Source organism: Balaenoptera physalus, assembly GCF_965194825.1.
Source record: "Balaenoptera physalus genome assembly, chromosome: 7".
In the NCBI taxonomy this organism is placed as follows: Eukaryota; Metazoa; Chordata; class Mammalia; order Artiodactyla; family Balaenopteridae; genus Balaenoptera; species Balaenoptera physalus.
In genome coordinates this window covers 30,709,089-30,725,807 of record NC_138886.1, presented here as the reverse complement: position 1 = coordinate 30,725,807, position 16,719 = coordinate 30,709,089, and the positions used below count along the sequence as shown (strand labels likewise).

Sequence of the window (16,719 nt, the reverse complement as noted above, 5' to 3'; positions counted from 1 at the left end):
CTAAATGCCCATCAACAGACAAATGGATAAAGAAGTTGTGGTACATATATACAATGGAATATTACTCAGCCATAAAAAGGAATGAAATTGAGTCATTTGTTGAGATGTGGATGGATCTAGAGACTGTCATACAGAGTGAAGTAAGTCAGAAAGAGAAAAACAAATATCATATATTAACGCATGTATGTGGATCCTAGAAAAATGGTACAGATGAGCCGGTTTGCAGGGCAGAAGTTGAGACACAGATGTAGAGAACAGACATATGGGCACCAACGGGGGAAAACTGTGGTGGGATGGGGATTGTGGTGTGCTGAATTGGGCGATTGGGATTGACGTGTATACACTGATGTGTATGAAATTGATGACTAATAAGAACCTGCAGTATAAAAAGACAAACAAAACAACTAATACTAAACTTTCATTGGGTTATTTGTATGGAAATATGTTAATATAAATGTTTCAGACATTACATGAAATTTCTAAAAATCTCATATGTTCTGGTATAATGTTATAAGTCATAATCCTAGTTATTACTTTAAAATGTGTATCTCAGAAATAACTAATTTTCTTGTCAACTGCATTATTATGAACTTGCATCAAATCTTTAACTGTGGTCATTTTTAAGTCTTTTGTCATTTACAGACAGTTCTGGGTGTACTCTGATGATTTTGCAAATATGTTCCTATAAAAGGGTTTCATCTTCAAGAAATTCATGGAAAAGACTCTGACAAGTACAGGTTTCTCGTAACTGACTGTACTGCTGAACTGAATGAATAAGCATTTTCAGAACACTAATGGAAAACTGATGAACTCATAAAAGTGCTAACAAAAGATCAAGATGAAAAAAAAATTAATTACATGAGACTGAGTGAACTGATGAGGATGAGTATAATTTTTGTGACTTTCTGTCTGAATTAAAAAAAAAAAAATCCCACAAGGACTCAGAGGCAAAGAATATACAAATCAATTTTCACTGCAAAGTAAAGGAGCTGTTACAGTGGAGGATTACTGGACTGAATGTCAATATTATGACATAGTATGAGTGTGTTTCATGTTTGGTAATTGCAATCATTGTTGCTTTTGTTGTGGTCATCCATGTACAATGCTTGGTGTCAGTCTATTTATCTCTTGTAAAAATAAAATACAGTGTGTGTGTGTGAAAAAAATAAATAAATAAAAAAATAAAAGATCAACAAGCCTAGAAAGTGGATCACTTAAAGTAGAAATCTAATTTTTCATGTAGGTCACTAAATGTCTTATATAAGAGGATTCATCTGGTATAATAACACAGAATTTAATTTGAATTATGGCACAGGTGCCTCCTTGAGATGTTGTAAGGATATCAAGGGCCGTGCCATTTTGTAATACTGCTTTTCTCATCACAGAGACCTCAGAATTCAGTAAGCTAATAGCTTGATTACTATCATTTTAGGCCTCTTAGGTGTTAAGGTTTCGATGTGGGCAATTACATCTTCCAATCCTGCTGAAGGCACAAAAATAGCTGCTAAATGGTCATACCAATGAAAGGCAGATCTCTTGACCCATCAGGCTTGTACTACCGGTAAATTTGCTGGAGTCATATATAAATATGCACACGTGTAGCCTTGAGCTCAAGGGAATTCTAGGGGACATATTCCCATCCATTCTGGCTGAAGCCAGGGCCATAAATTCGTGCTGCAAAGCCAGTGAGTTCCATTAGGTGTGACCCAGTATATTCCTGGTCTCCTGACCCAGTCTATTTCATACAAATCAATATCTTTAAGAGAAATAATGTGTTGGCATTTTTCATAAGGCACCCAGCCTAATTTCCTAGTGTTATTAGGCTGATTATCTTTAGTATGATTTAATTGTTTCTAACACAGGGGCCCTTTAAACTTAAATGACCATAGCCTTGTATTAGCCATATAAATCCATCCCATAACAGAGGGATATAATTGGGAAGTTATATTTTTTGACTGAATTTTAGCTCATTGCTCTGACTGAGCTTGAGTAACTTTAAAAGAAAATTCATATTTATGGGACAGGTTCAGAGCAACTGTAATTGATTAGCCAAATGAGGGGATCCCATCTAGTAATATCAATAGTGGATCAAACAGAACTACAACTTTACTTTTCTAAAATAAATTTTCTAAGGGCCATCCAATCAGAGTCTTGAAGAGGAAAAATCCACCAAGGTAAATCAGAAGTACTGGACATAGACAGTTGACCACAAACCCAACAATTGGATTGGTTTTTACAAGTCTACATAGAATCATGCCCATGATAGAAAAACATTTGAATTATATAAAAGTCCAGGAAATCAAGAAAACACTGTAAGTAACCACATAGGTCAGGTTCAGCATCTTGGGATAGCTGTGTATTTCTGATGTCATCTTCTCATCCTGGTGTGGATTTCATTTCTTCTCTGTTTGAGCATTGTTTTAAGGTGACTTTCAGGTCAGCACCCCTCTCTATAGATCAGTCCAGTGCAGGGGTCCTTTTTAAGTGGGAAATATGAATCCAAGAGTCAACTCCCTTCAGTTTTGTTGTAAGCTAGTTAAGAATACATGATAAGGGCCTTCCCATCTATGCCGGAGAGAGTCCTTTAAATGATGTCTTTTCCAGTATATATAATCTCCTGGTTGTAGGTTATGGGGTATCTGATCTTCATCCAAAGATATAGTTCTATCTTTGATAAACTTCAGAAACAGACTTATAATGTCCTTTTAATAATTCAGTTAAACTTTGCTATACTGTAATACAGCAATAAGAAGCCACCTAGGAAGTGAGTTTAGGCTGTAATTACCTAACCTGGAATACAATTAGCAGCACTAGAACTTAATATCCACTAAAACATTTTTTTTTCTCTATAATTACTTTAATTTCCACCAAACATAGTCAAATTAAGACTAATTTATTTGCAAAATAAGTTTGGTTTCAATAAGTTTGACCTGATTATTTACATAAGTGTAACAAGAATGGCAATTGATCATGTAAATTTACTTCAATAGAACTTTTTATAAGGAATCTCAAATTGACTGTTGAAAGACTCCTGAGGCCAGAAACGTCATTCCAAGGACTCACCATGAGATTTGACTGGAATACCTATAGAGTTGGGTGAATTCCTTTCTTCTCAAGGCTCCCAAAATATCTTTAGGTTCTTACACCTGCCAGGAAGTGACCTTTCTTAGTCCCCTGGTAAGGTTGCTGGGAACTCTGTAAGCAAGGTATCAGACTGTTTTTTCTAAGGAAATGGCTCCATAAAGTCCATCTTAGTTCTTTAAAGCTGTCTGGTTATATCTGATTCTATGTATTTCTCAAACATGACATTCCAGTCAAAGCCTTGGTAATATAACCAATGCTCCCATTTGTGTCCTGTTATAAGGAGAACAGATTTTTATTGAACTTATGCAAATAACTATACTGCCATAAAAATAAGAATACTCACTAAGAATTTCAAATTCTGGAGAGATGTTACAGAGAAAAAGACAAATGTTTCAATTCTGCTTACAAAGGTGTAATTTACCAAATTGCTCCAAGTTATAGTTAGCTTAAGGGGGAAACTTTCCTTATATCTGGAAAAGGAAGATTAAAAGACAGTAATATTTCAGACAGAAAGTCATAAAAATGATCATTCAGCCCTGTGTAACTAATTCTTGTTGATCATGATTTCCATTAACAGTTTATGAAGTCATAAAGTTTTTCCATTAGTGTTCTGGAATTTCTTACCCAGTTCAGTGGTATTATCTAAAAGTTATCAGAAACCTGCACTTGTCAAAAAGTCCTTTCTATTAATCTTCTTGAAGAGTTTCATCTTTGTAAAGACATCAGAGTAAAACAATAACTGTCTGTAAATGACAAAAGACTTTAAACGGCATGGTTAAAGACATGACTACAACGCAATTGAAAAGGAAATTTTGATATTTCTGTGGCATACAAAATTTTAAGATAATAACCAGAATTATGACTGACAACATACCAGCACATATCTGAATTTTAGGAATTTCAAATAACTTCTAGAACATTTATATTAATATTTGCCCATACAATATAATCTAAGAAAGTTTATCATCACTCATTTGACAATGCTTCCGACATAATTCAACATACCCAAATAAGCATCATTGGTTTAATACCTCTCTTTGAGATGTTTCAGGGAACCCCCAAAGTTAGCTAGAGGTCAAAAGGACTTCATTTAGAATTGATTTGGGGGGTTAGTCAAAGATATCAAAAGGTTTTAAAACACTTGGAAAAACTTAGTCAAACAGAATCACAGTCACTGTGAAACAATACTCAGTTAATTATTTAACCAAAGCGACACTAAAATATTTCAAAGGTAAACTACAGAAAGTTATGACAGGGAACTTAAAAGGTAAAGAAACTTTAGAAGCTATTATCAAAAGCAGATCAATATTCCAAGAAAACTTTGTCCTATTAACTGAGAGAAAACCAGACTCTACTTTTGGACCAGCTTACTTTTAATATTAAAACTTATTCACTCACTTAAATTTATTCCAGTGTTAGCCAGTCCTGATCACATACAAAACTCTTTTCTCAGGGATTCTTTTCCACAAACCTGTAACTTCCTTTTTCACCTTCAAATTTTGTCCCATGCTTTCCCCTTTTCTCTATTTTTTAACCTCTCTTAGGACAAAATTACTTTCTTTTCCCTTAACAAAATGCATTTACAATCCTTAAACTCTTTTTTCCGTTGCATATGAAGATGTTTTCCTTATTAATTTTAGTAGTCCCAATTATATGTATTAATTGTATTCTTAAAACCCCTAATCTCTAGAGAAAACTAAGAAGCAAGTAATTGTGAGCTGTCATACTAGCATTTCCTGACTGGAAAACTTATGAACATGCTCCACAACCTCTAGAAACACAGATTTTCTCATAGCATAATTTCTCTCCTTAATGTGGTACAAGATGTATGGGATAAACCCAAACATCTTTGGCTTCTTAATCTTATAAGAAGATGAAAGTAGTTAAACTTAGACATGCTCAACAATTAATGTTTCATTATTTTATCTTATTTGGAAATGATCTGGATATTCAATAAACTTCCATCATTTAGCTTACTTTAGAAAAAACTCTAAAGTTTTAAATTACCAAAAAGATTTGGAGAAACTATTTAAATAGACATATCATAAAACATAATTTCTTTTTTTAAAGACCTCAGAAAGATTTTTTAAAATTGAAGTAACATTGGTTTATAACATAATAGAAGTTCTATGTGTACAACATTATGTTTCAACTTTTGTATACACTTACAGTGCACCTACCACCAAAAGTTTTGTTTCCACCCATCAGCATACAGTTGGTCCCCTTTACCCATTTCACTCTCCCTCTGGTAACCAGTACTTTGGCCTCGTTATCTATGAGTTTGTTTTTGTTTGGTTTGGTTTTATTTTACTTTTTAAATATTCCACATATGAGTGAAATCATACAGAATTTGTCATTCTCTGATTTATTTCACTTAGCCTAATATCCTCAAAGTCTATCCATGTCATAGCAAATGGCAAGATCTCATCTTTTTATAGCTGAGTAGTATTCCATTGTAAATATATATATATATACATATATATATATACAACATCTTTTTTTCTGATGAATGCTGTAATTTTTATTGAGATATAACTCACATGCCATAAAATTCACCCTTTTAAAGTGTACATTTCAGTGGTTTTTTCACAGAGGTGTACAATCATCACCATTAGTTCTATCACCCCAAGAAGAAACCCTGTATCCATTAGCAATCGCTTTCCATTTCCCACTCAGTCCCTGGCAACCGCTAATGAGCTTTCTATGGATATGCCTATTCTGGGTATTTCATATAAATGGAATAATTACAATATGTCTGGGTGCCAGCAGTTTTTACTTTTAAAAAGGCTTCTTTCCCTCTTTTTATTCTCCCTTTAGGTTTCAGGTTCTACCTGATTGAGTTAACTAGGCTCAGTCTCAGGCAATTTTGGGCTGTGTTTATATTTCTGATCTTGCAAATACTTGCAAGACAAAGACAGTTGCTTTCAATTTCCCAAAGAACTGGGGTGCTGCCTAAATGATATCAAAAGATTGACTTGCCCAACTCTTACCGAGTCCAAGCTCATACTGCTCACCACATGACAGACCAATCAATTTAGAGACGAGATGTTGGGGCAAAGAACAGCAACATTACTTGGAAAACCGGCAGACTGAGAAGATGGTAGACTCATGTCCCAAAGAACCATCTTGCCATAATTAGAATCAGGCTTCTTTTACACTGAAAGGGGAGGGAGTAAAGTCAAACATTTCCTGCTTCTGGTCAGCTTCCAGAGGGGATATGTTAATTTCTTCCTTCCTGCAGTCATTCACAGGTGGGCCTTGTCAGGATGTTTCCTGTGAACTAAACAAAGGTATTTTAGCTTAATGCTCATTACCTGGGAAGCAGGGTTCCCAGAGATGTTCCACTATGTATAATTTAACTTACAGGCAACATCCCTTTACTGATTAACTTGTAATAGATTACAAAGGTTCTTCCCTATTACACAGCTATATTTAAAAAATTTTTGCTTCCTTATATCCACGAGATTTCCCACTAATCCGGAAATCAAAAGAGTTCCATGTTCTGGAACTCTAAGGTTCAATGTATCATGCTTTCAAAAGTTTGTACAAGGCATTCAACAAAGGCCCTCTTCCAAGGGACACAAGTCAAACCCAGACCAATTAACCCTAGGGGCAAAAAAGTCTCCATTATTGCTTTTATTAGCCCCTGAATATTAGCCCCCAGTTTTTACCTCATGCTGTGTGGGCTCCAGTAACCCGACTGGTTCCCCTTTATTATGTTAAATTAACATTGCCTGGGGGGCAGATTTATATGCCCTGTTTTATCATAGCAGGTGGGGAAAGCATTCAACAGCTGAGACATAATGTCTATCTCCACAATATAATCAACCAAAAGAGATGCACCCATCTTATATAAAGCCATTCAAATAAACCAACTTTCTTATAAACTTCATCTCAATTCTATTAACTCTTACACCCTTAACCTTAGCATCTGTTAGGACCCCATTAACAAAGTCTTGGTCTCACAAGGAGCCCTGGAAACTTTTTTATCCCCTGGCAATTTTATCCATTCCTGTATAAAAAGGCTCTGGGGTCTCTGGTGAGGGGTGGAGCCAAGGGACCCAGGCCCATTTGTCAATCTTTAACTTGATTAATTGGCCTAACTGTTGCCCCAAGCAATTGCTGGTCAGGTTTCTCAGGGTAATTTTATCTTCCAGCCTTTTAAATTTTTCTAAAGTGAAAGAGTAGACTTGTATCAACAACAACGACGAAATTAATCAGTTGATCTAAGAAAACAAATGGAAAATTTTATTCAAGCCAAATTGATGATTATAACCTGAGAACAGTTCTCAGGAAGCTCAAAGCACAGTTACATAAGTGTTTGAGACAGAGGGTTGTACATTAAATGATGTATTATTGACAGTTTACACAATCCAGATCTAAAGAAAGTACAAAGCAAGGAGTGGGTCATGGGTCATCAAGCCCTTTACAGGATTAAGAAGGAAAATTATCTCCTAAAGAGTTGTGACCCTAGATGAAATTAAGAAGAAATGTTATCTCCTCAGGAAGTCTGGTTAAAGCAGATGCACAACACACACTAAAGGGGAAGGAGGAGGCCCAAACGGGCAAAGAAAAATTCTATGTTTAAGTTTTTCTTGTCTCTCCAGAAAATAAGAGTTTTATTTCATCGTTTGGGGCCCTTTAATGTTGGAGGACCAAAGAGGGTCCTTTTGGCTCATCTAACTTTAGGTAGTGCTGTATTCAAACCTTTGTTTTAATCCCATCAATGTCTGTTTTACCTATTCGATTTCTTAATGGCCATCTAAAGACTTCCATTCTGCTGGGACAAGTCCTTTTAAAATTTTCCACCTTGTTGGGAAGAGTCTCTTGACTTTCCTCTCAGCTTTTTATTCCCTTGTTAACTAACCTAATTAGCATTAACTTAATATTTTTATTAACATATGTAAGACCCATTGAGGGGAAGGTGAGATCACAATTTCAGTAAGTCTTCCCAAACCATTTTGTTTGTTTGTTTAAAATAAGGGAGTTCTTAAGGTTAGCCATTATATGTCTTTGTATCCACCTTTTAATTTGGTCTTTCCATAGGTACCAATAAGCAGTTATTCATGATGAGAGCTCTCTAAAAATTTTCCATTTTATTAGTTTATTACAATTTAAAGGGTCCCTCATCTAGAGGATCTTAATAGCAACTCAAATCAACAACACACAAGAGGTGTCCCCACAAGAGAGTGCAAAGGATGTAGCCCTTACAAGATCTAGAAAGTTTACTCCCCTCCAAAAAAAGTCTGGAAAGTAAAAGGTCTTTGTTGTACAGGTGGATGCAATGAAGATTTAAATGACAAAGGGCCCCTTGTGGACTGGGACCCCTTATGACAAATTTTCCTGAGAGCTGGCATGGCCAGACAAAGAGACTGTCTGGAATCCCAGTGTATTTGATTGGCTGCCAAATGTACACCATATGCATACCTTTCAGATGGCAGAGACCAAAGAGAATTCTCTCACTGGTCAACAAGCCAAAGAGGGTACCTCTTTCCTGAACAGCCTGAAGTTCAAGGAAACCCTACTCCTTACAGCAAGGAGTTTATCAACCACCAGATAAAACTCAAGATTATCAACCAATATGGGAGGTCTGAGACCCAGGAAAGATATACCCAGGTGTCTGGACTCCCTGAGGAGGTAGATGGGTACAAGGGGCCCTTGCTGGTACCAAGGCTCTGGATCCTCATAGAGCTCAGTTGAAGGAGAGAAATCTGCTCAGTTCCCTTCATGGTCACCCAAACTGTCCACTGAAAGAAAAACATACAATCTAAAAGTTGTTTCAGTTTTACTGAGGGAACTTACTGAGGATGAGAGCCTGGGCGGCAGCTCTGAGGAACGGCTCCAAAGAGGTAGGGGAGGAGCCAGTATATACATGAATTTTGGGGGCTAGGAAATACATGTAGTCAAGCACATATCTTTGTAAAAGATTACTGCTAATCACAAAGAAAAGATATCTCAAGTTAATGAATTTAGTGCTTTTCTGTGTATGGGAAGATGCAAGAATCTGGGATCCTTGAAATTCTTCCTCAGATACGTATCTTAACTATCTAGGGACACATTCCAAAGCACAAAATGCTTCATCCTGTTTTTCCATCTTCATTCCCTTCAGGGTGCAAAAGGTTACCTACCAGACTATGCTTGGGAGGAAGAACAGGGAAGGGATGTCATCTGAACTGTCTCCCACCTGCTCCAAATAAGATCATGTGTCTGCTTTATAAATGTCTCCAACAGGAAATATTACCATCATCCTACAGTAAAGATCAAGCAAACTGCAAATGTGAATGAGTCACTTGTGACAGGTAACACATCAGCTTAAATTCACAATACTCAGTTTGTGTATGTGCAAGGTCAGAGTGTTTCCTGAGGTTCTGAGAAGAAGAGAGAAGACAGTTGGCTGAGGTTATCACGAGGTGATGGGAGTAGGAACACAGCTTTGAGGACTTTATAAGAGCTGGGATGCTGGAGGGAGTCTTGGCTGACTTCACAACTCTGTAGTAACTGTAACGGAGTTAGTCATCAGTGTTGTCAGCCTTATTCTTCCTCTGAGGTGGAGAAGGAGTGCCAATAGGCAAGATTCTAAACATCCATGGGGTCCTGGCCATATATTGATACTACTACTACAAGACCTCCTTTCAGGGGCTTCCCTGGTGGCGCAGTGGTTGAGAGTCTGCCTGCCAATGCAGGGGACACGGGCTCGAGCCCTGGTCTGGGAAGATCCCACATGCCGCGGAGCAACTAGGCCCGTGAGCCACAATTACTGAGCCTGCGCATCTGGAGCCTGTGCTCCGCAACAAGAGAGGCCGCGATAGTGAGAGGCCCGCGCACCGCGATGAAGAGTGGTCCCCACTTGCCACAACTAGAGAAAGTCCTCGCACAGAAACAAAGACCCAACACAGCCATAAATAAATAAATAAATACTTTTAAAAAAAGATCTCCTTTCAGCTAAGTTTGGTCACATGACTTCAAGCCCCAGAAATTAGTAACTGAATATATCCAAATGAATGTGAGTAACATCTTAATACATGTAGTTTGTTAGAATCAATGAATATTTAAATTGATATACCATGCCAGTTATATTGACATCAATTCTCCTTTATTGATCTCAGAATAATTTAAAAGATAGAGAATGAAAAAGACTAGAAATAAGTAATAATCATGAACCACACAAGACGTATATATAGAATTAAATAATAAATAGTATTTTTCAAACTTAAGTAATGTACAGATTCCTGTCTAAAGGAAAATAAACTTCTCATGGACCACCTAGTGCTTACGTAAATTATTTTTATTATAATGTTTGGTAAAAATATATCAACGTAATCTTGGTATAAATGCCTTATGCTTATATAGCTATAAAACCAAAACATATTTACAAATTCAATATAAATAAAGTCAAATAAGCTTCACCTGAACAACATTTGATGTGACACTTGATATCGTTTTGCTGAAATTAAGATCCTACCCAAAATGTGAATATGGTATGATACAGATTCTTTGGAGTTCAATGATCCATCTCATAACTCTTGACTGCGCATTGGGGAAGATGCCTGACCTCTGTCCATGTGGATTCTCTTGAGACTCCTATAAACTCCAAGGGTGGGGACAGGGAGTTGTGCCTGGAAACCTGACTGCCCCAAATTTGTGCTTAGGGGGGTTGAACTGAACAAGCAAGCACAATTACCCTGGGCTGGGATAATGATTATTGCATTATAAAAAAAAAATTTTGGGGGGGTGGTGAGAACATTTAAGTTCTACTATTTTAGTAAATTTTAATTATAAATATGGTTCAATTTTTTTCATGAAAATGAGAGCATACTATTCATATTGTCATGGTGTTTCATATTAGCACTATAAATTTAGATACGTTTTCCATTGTGAAGCTGTATCATTATTTAGCCAGCCATTCTTGATATGTACCGCAAAAATAATACATCTAATCCTGCTTGTTTTCATTCCAGGTTCACAAAGTAGCCTTCTGATTATCTATAAATGTGGGTTCATGCACACACCAGCTACAAGAAGAGAAATTAATAGCCAGAGAATGAAAATTCTTGTCTTGTTGAAATAATTAACAAAAGGTCATTTTTGTTAGAACACTACATATAAGTTTGGATAATGAGTGTTTTCTTTACTCCCTGATCACCTTTGGGGGTCCTAAAACTCTAATCAGTTTTGTGTTTGCCCCAGAATAGGAAATAAGGTGACTTCACCTACATACCACCTGGAGAGATATCTTTATGCTAACCAGCCAGCCTTCCTTAGGGGATGCCTCCTTCTTGCATTGCATTTCAAGGTTTAACACTACCTTCATTGTCAGAGTTGGTGAGTTTTGGCAGCAAGAGTCTGGGACATGATCTGGAAAGTCTTAATCAAAGGAATAGAGATATGAATTGGGCCTTAAAAGACAGATATGATTTACATGGATGACCCAGATGGGGCATGGTGATTAATAAATGAGGGTCATATCACACAAGCAAATTCAGCTGTCAACTTCTGAAAGACAGTATGTAAGGTGATTGGCATGGACTGAAAACAAACATGGTGGGAAAATACATGTGGTGGGGGAAAAAAACATGAGGAAGGGAATCTTCAGTATCATCATTCTCTTCAAAACATAATGAGATAAGAAAAGGGATAAAAGGAGTATACATATTGAAAAGGAAGTACGACAACTATTATTATTTGCAGATTATATGGTTGTTCTCCACCCAAAAAAAGGAAAAGGAATCCAAGAGAATCAACAAGAGAGTACTGTAAGATAATAAGTCACAAGCTATATATATGTATATATATGTGTGTGTGTATATATATATATATGCATATGCACACACATGTATACATATATAATATAGCACTGTCCTACACATCACTTACAAACAATTGGAAAACATAATTTAAAAAGTCTTATTCTCAATAGTAGCAAAACCTATGGACTATCTAGATATAAACCTAATAAGTAATGTGAAAGAGTTATAAGAAGAAAACCAAGAAATTTTACTGAAACATAAAGGAAGACTTGAGAAAATGGAGAGATATGATATATCCCTGGTTGAGAAGAATATTAGAAAATTTTCATTTCTCCCTAAATTAGTCTATAAATGTAATGCATTATATCAAAATGTCAATGGAATTTTGTTTGTAAAGTTTACAGATGGTTTTGATTCCCTGCTCCTGCCATAGGCCCCATCTCCAAATACCATCACATTGGGGGACACATATGAGTTTGAGGGGTGCACAATTCAGTCCACAGCACTGGGTTATTGGAAGTGTTGGGAAATGGGCTCTTCTTCCATTTTTATCTCTGCAGGAATAAAAACAGAGCCATAATTTCAGAGTAAAATACAATAATCTCCATACAAACCATCATCTGAAGGGATCAAGGGAGTACCTATATGCTAGGAGTTAGACCACTTTTCAGCAAAGACACCACACTTTCTTTTGCAGAAGTCAAGTGGGAGCCCCCGACCTCTGTGTCTCTTAGCAAGACTAAACTGACATTCTTTCAACTCTCATAGCTCTAGGACCTCCAGCGCTGATTACCCCTATCCTTTGCTCAACCAGTGGATGCCATGGTGTGCTGCCAACATCTTCCCCACCCCCCATTAGAACTGAAGAACTCATTTTCCCCAGCTGCTGGGAATGTTGGACGTTGACAGCAGTGAGTTGAGTTCCCCTCCAGAGTTTGCCCTTGGCTGAAGGAAGCCACCTCGTTCAAGCTCCTGCCCCCTTCCCCAGGCCACCCAATAGCCACATCCAATGACTGACTGATGTAGGGGTATAAAAGCCTGGCCTCCTTGCCTCAATTCAGGGCAACTCTGAAAGGCTTTCCCAGTTCTAGAGCTACCCATCCTACCAGCAGAGGCCTTTGTTGTGACAGCAACACAGTCCAACTTCTCCTTCTCCCCAGTCCTGCTTCCTTTACTTCCCTTAGGTATTAAACCTCTTGCACACAAATCTCCATCTCAGAGTCTATTTCCTGAAGACTCCGATAAGGAACAATCTCTTGTTCCTATCTGGCTTTGCCCGTGGCCTTTATGTATCCTTCCTTCACCCCTCTGCATTCTTTGAAATTCTTTCTAAGTGCCTTCTGGAATTCCTGATCAATCAGCAAAAATCTTTATACGAAGGTTTGAGACAGACAATTTTCTTTCAGTTCCCTGGATGTTAGAAGAGTTATATCTAGTTTATTCTTTTGGGGAGGGGTCTGTAATAGGCACCCAACCTTGATAGTTCCTGGGCTTTGTCTCCTGCCCCACCTTGCCCTTCAAGGCCATGAAAACCTAAGTTCATATTTGCCCAGTGTGACAAATACTGTGCTGCTGGAAATGAAAATTCCAAAACTCACCTTTGTAATTATGCTCTGTACCCCCACCTTGATGTAAGTACAGTACTCTCTGCAGGCAAAGTTTTACAAGAGGAACTGGGGGTGGAAGCATGTTGCCTGCTGCCACCTGGTGGCAGAAGTGTATATTTAACGAAGACAGGCAGCAAGTCTGAAGACTTGGGTCCTTTGAGAAATATTAATCAACTAGGAAAAATCACTTGAAATCTTTATGACTCTGTTTGCTCCTTTAAAAAAAGAACTATTACCATATTACTTAAATTATAACGTTGTTGATACAAGCAATTAGAACTTTCAAAGACAAGTGGTATAAAATAGCAAGTATTCTTATAGCACAGCAAACGTTCTGCCATTTAGTAGTGAGAGCCAAAATTATTTTTCCAGGGTTATTCTTTTTTTCTCCTGATTACGATTGTGAACATGTGGTAGCTGATCAGAAATTGGAAACATGGTCAATGAAAGAGGTCTCTGACATCCTCCATTTCATCTATTCCATTTTCCCAAATCTCTAGGGTTAGGCTATCTCTTTGGATCAGGACAGGATATTGGGAAGGTGTCAGATGACTGTGGCTTTTGGAAAAGATAGATCTCACCAGTAGCTGGAGAATCTGGTTATCTACATGGTGAGAAGTGAAAGGTTCTATAAAGGTCTGCTTTCTTCTCAATATCTTCTTCAGCACTCTGAAGTATGGGTGGAGTAGGGGTGTCCTAGCTGAGTTGATCTGGTGCCACTTCCCTGTTAAAAAAGAAATGACAAGGTTTCCCTGGTGGCACAGTGGTTGAGAATCTGCCTGCCAATGCAGGGGACACAGGTTCGAGCCCTGGTCTGGGAAGATCCCACATGCCGCGGAACAACTAGGCCCGTGAGCCACAATTACTGAGCCTGCACGTCTGGAGCCTGTGCTCCGCAACAAGAGAGGCCGCGATAGTGAGAGGCCCGTGCACCGCGATGAAGAGTGGCCCCCGCTTGCCGCGACTAGAGAAAGTCCTCGCACAGAAACGAAGACCCAACACAGCCAAAAAAAATTAATGAATTAAAAAAAAAAAAAAAGAAATGACAGGCCCAAAATGGAATCACCTGTGCTAAAACGAAGACTTAATACCTGACCTTACTGCAGTTACAACCTTCTCCAAGAATGTAATCCTAACTGGTCAGTGTGGAATTTTCCAGTCAGCACCAATGAGGTAATTCTTTCCATCCTCCAAAAGGAAGATGAGGTAACCTGGCACATAGATCCCCTTCATCCCATAGAGATACATTATCTAAGCCTGAAATGATCTTTATGTTTTGTTTTGTTTTTGACTTCCTTGCCTTACCTTTAAAAACCTCTCCCTTTCTATAGCCTTTTAGAGCTCCCCTCTACTTGCTAAGTGGGATGCTGCCCAATTCATGAATCGTTCAATACAGCTAATTAGATCTTTAATATTTACTCAGAGTTTTGTTATTTAACATCCCTGAGATTCTCTTTCATCTCTGTGTTGGTTTCATTATCAAGCTGGGTAGCAAGAAGGCTCCAACAGTTTCAGGCCTCACAAGAAATTCAGAAGATAAATAAACTGCTTCAGTCCTAGTATTCCAAGCAATTCACCCTGATTAAACTATCCACTGTTTAGACTAGAACTTTGGCTTGGGGAATAGGACTTACTATTTAAATTAAGACAATCCTTGGAGATGGAAGTGAAGTCAGCTTCCTTCAAGACATATAGAATGAAGGGGTCTAAATGGATATAAATAATCATATGAATAAAATCCTGGTTGTGTTCTATTAAGAAGGTGAGAGGGGAAATGGATGCTGAGTAGGCAATCAACAACGTTCACTTAGTATCAGGGATTGACTTAGCACAATACAGCACACAGGTGATAATGTTCAAATGAAATCCAACTAGTGTCAGGGAATCGATAATGAATAGTGGGGATCATGGCAAACAGGAATAAAAGAACAACCCAATTCTAGGCAATGTGGCCACGCAAGAATATAAACCCAGTGTTACTAGATCTTCAACATTTTCAAGAGAAGTTGGTAATCTGGATTTTTATGTAAAATATCTTATTTTAAATGTTGGCAACTAAGTCAGTTTTTGTTTTCAACCATAAAAGGCAGCCGATACCGTCCAAAATAAGCAAAGCATACCTGTTGGCCACACACAGCCTGTGAACCTCAAGTTTACAAACGTTGGGCTAGAATCATTGCTTGCCATTCAGTGGCTCTGTGGATGAAATGCTTGCCGAGAGCAGAGCAGAGCAGCCAAAGGAGGGAAGTCAGAGAATGTCATTATTTCATACAATGGTTTTCCGTGGTGGGTCCCCAAACACGGTTCTCAGGCTTCTGCTTCACCTAACAAAACGTGAAGTCCATTTGGAGCCAGTTACTTCTTTCTAGGCTAGGCAAAGTGTGCTAGTACCAGGAACCGTGAACACTTGTATCCCATTGTTTACGTTCTGACGTTATTACGTAGTTTTTCATAGCTCTACGAGGCATACAGCTTTTTATCGATACATTAGATTGATTACCTTCCTATCATTAAAACACAGACATTTAGTTTAATTGGGAGGGAAATAGTTTGTTATTAACTAAAAAAATCAATGCTTAATTAGCTTAAAATAGGCTAGTGTTGAGATCAGAAACTACTTATTGATTTACATTTATCTTTTCCCTGGTCAATTTCTGCTTCAAAAGAAGCACAAAAGCAATTGTCAATCCCGTTTGCACATTAGAATCTCGTGCGGGTGCGGGAGGGTTGGGGAAATGCTTTTTAAGAAAGTGTGGATGCTCAGGCCCTACCCTAGAGGGAACAGAACTCCCCGAGTGACTCTAATGTGCAGACAGAGCTCTTATACATTTCCCTGTAAGAAAAGTCTACAAGCTCCGAAACCTACCGAATCTCTTGGGTTTTCTCCAGAACTCTTCATTTCATCAAGAAGGGGCTAGAAGTAATATTTTCCCCAGGTGTCTGAAAACTAGTTTTTTCCCCTGGAGATTGACGGGGCCATCAGCCAATCGGCAGTCTAAGGATAACCAATTGACTCTAGGTAGAACCAATAATAGGCAACAAAAAAATACGCACTTTAAATAAACAGGCACTTCATCTCAGTAGAAAAAGCAGGTCGCAGTAGCAATGGCCAACAAGCGGAAAAAAGCAGGGGCACCCCCTGCGGCGTCAGCGAGGCCTTGGGACGCCCGGAGTTCTGAGCTGCCGCCGGGCCCCCAAGCGTTGCTAGAGAGACGACGCTTACTTCTGTGCCGGGGCTCCCTCGAAGCGCGTCACTTCCGCCCGGTTGGGTCTTGTGGTCC

The 16,719-nt window shown here is 38.2% G+C and overlaps 1 long non-coding RNA gene across 1 annotated transcript; it reads right to left on the bottom strand.

The window, feature by feature from the left end:
• Positions 1-924: 924 nt before the first annotated feature.
• Positions 925-16,699, bottom strand: LOC309665075. The gene is made up of 4 exons (XR_014266189.1): positions 16,305-16,699; positions 14,020-14,162; positions 9,213-9,332; positions 925-6,364 (listed from the first exon to the last, which is right to left on the bottom strand). It is a non-coding gene; the product is annotated as an uncharacterized lncRNA (long non-coding RNA).
• Between the last annotated feature and the right edge of the window lie 20 nt (positions 16,700-16,719).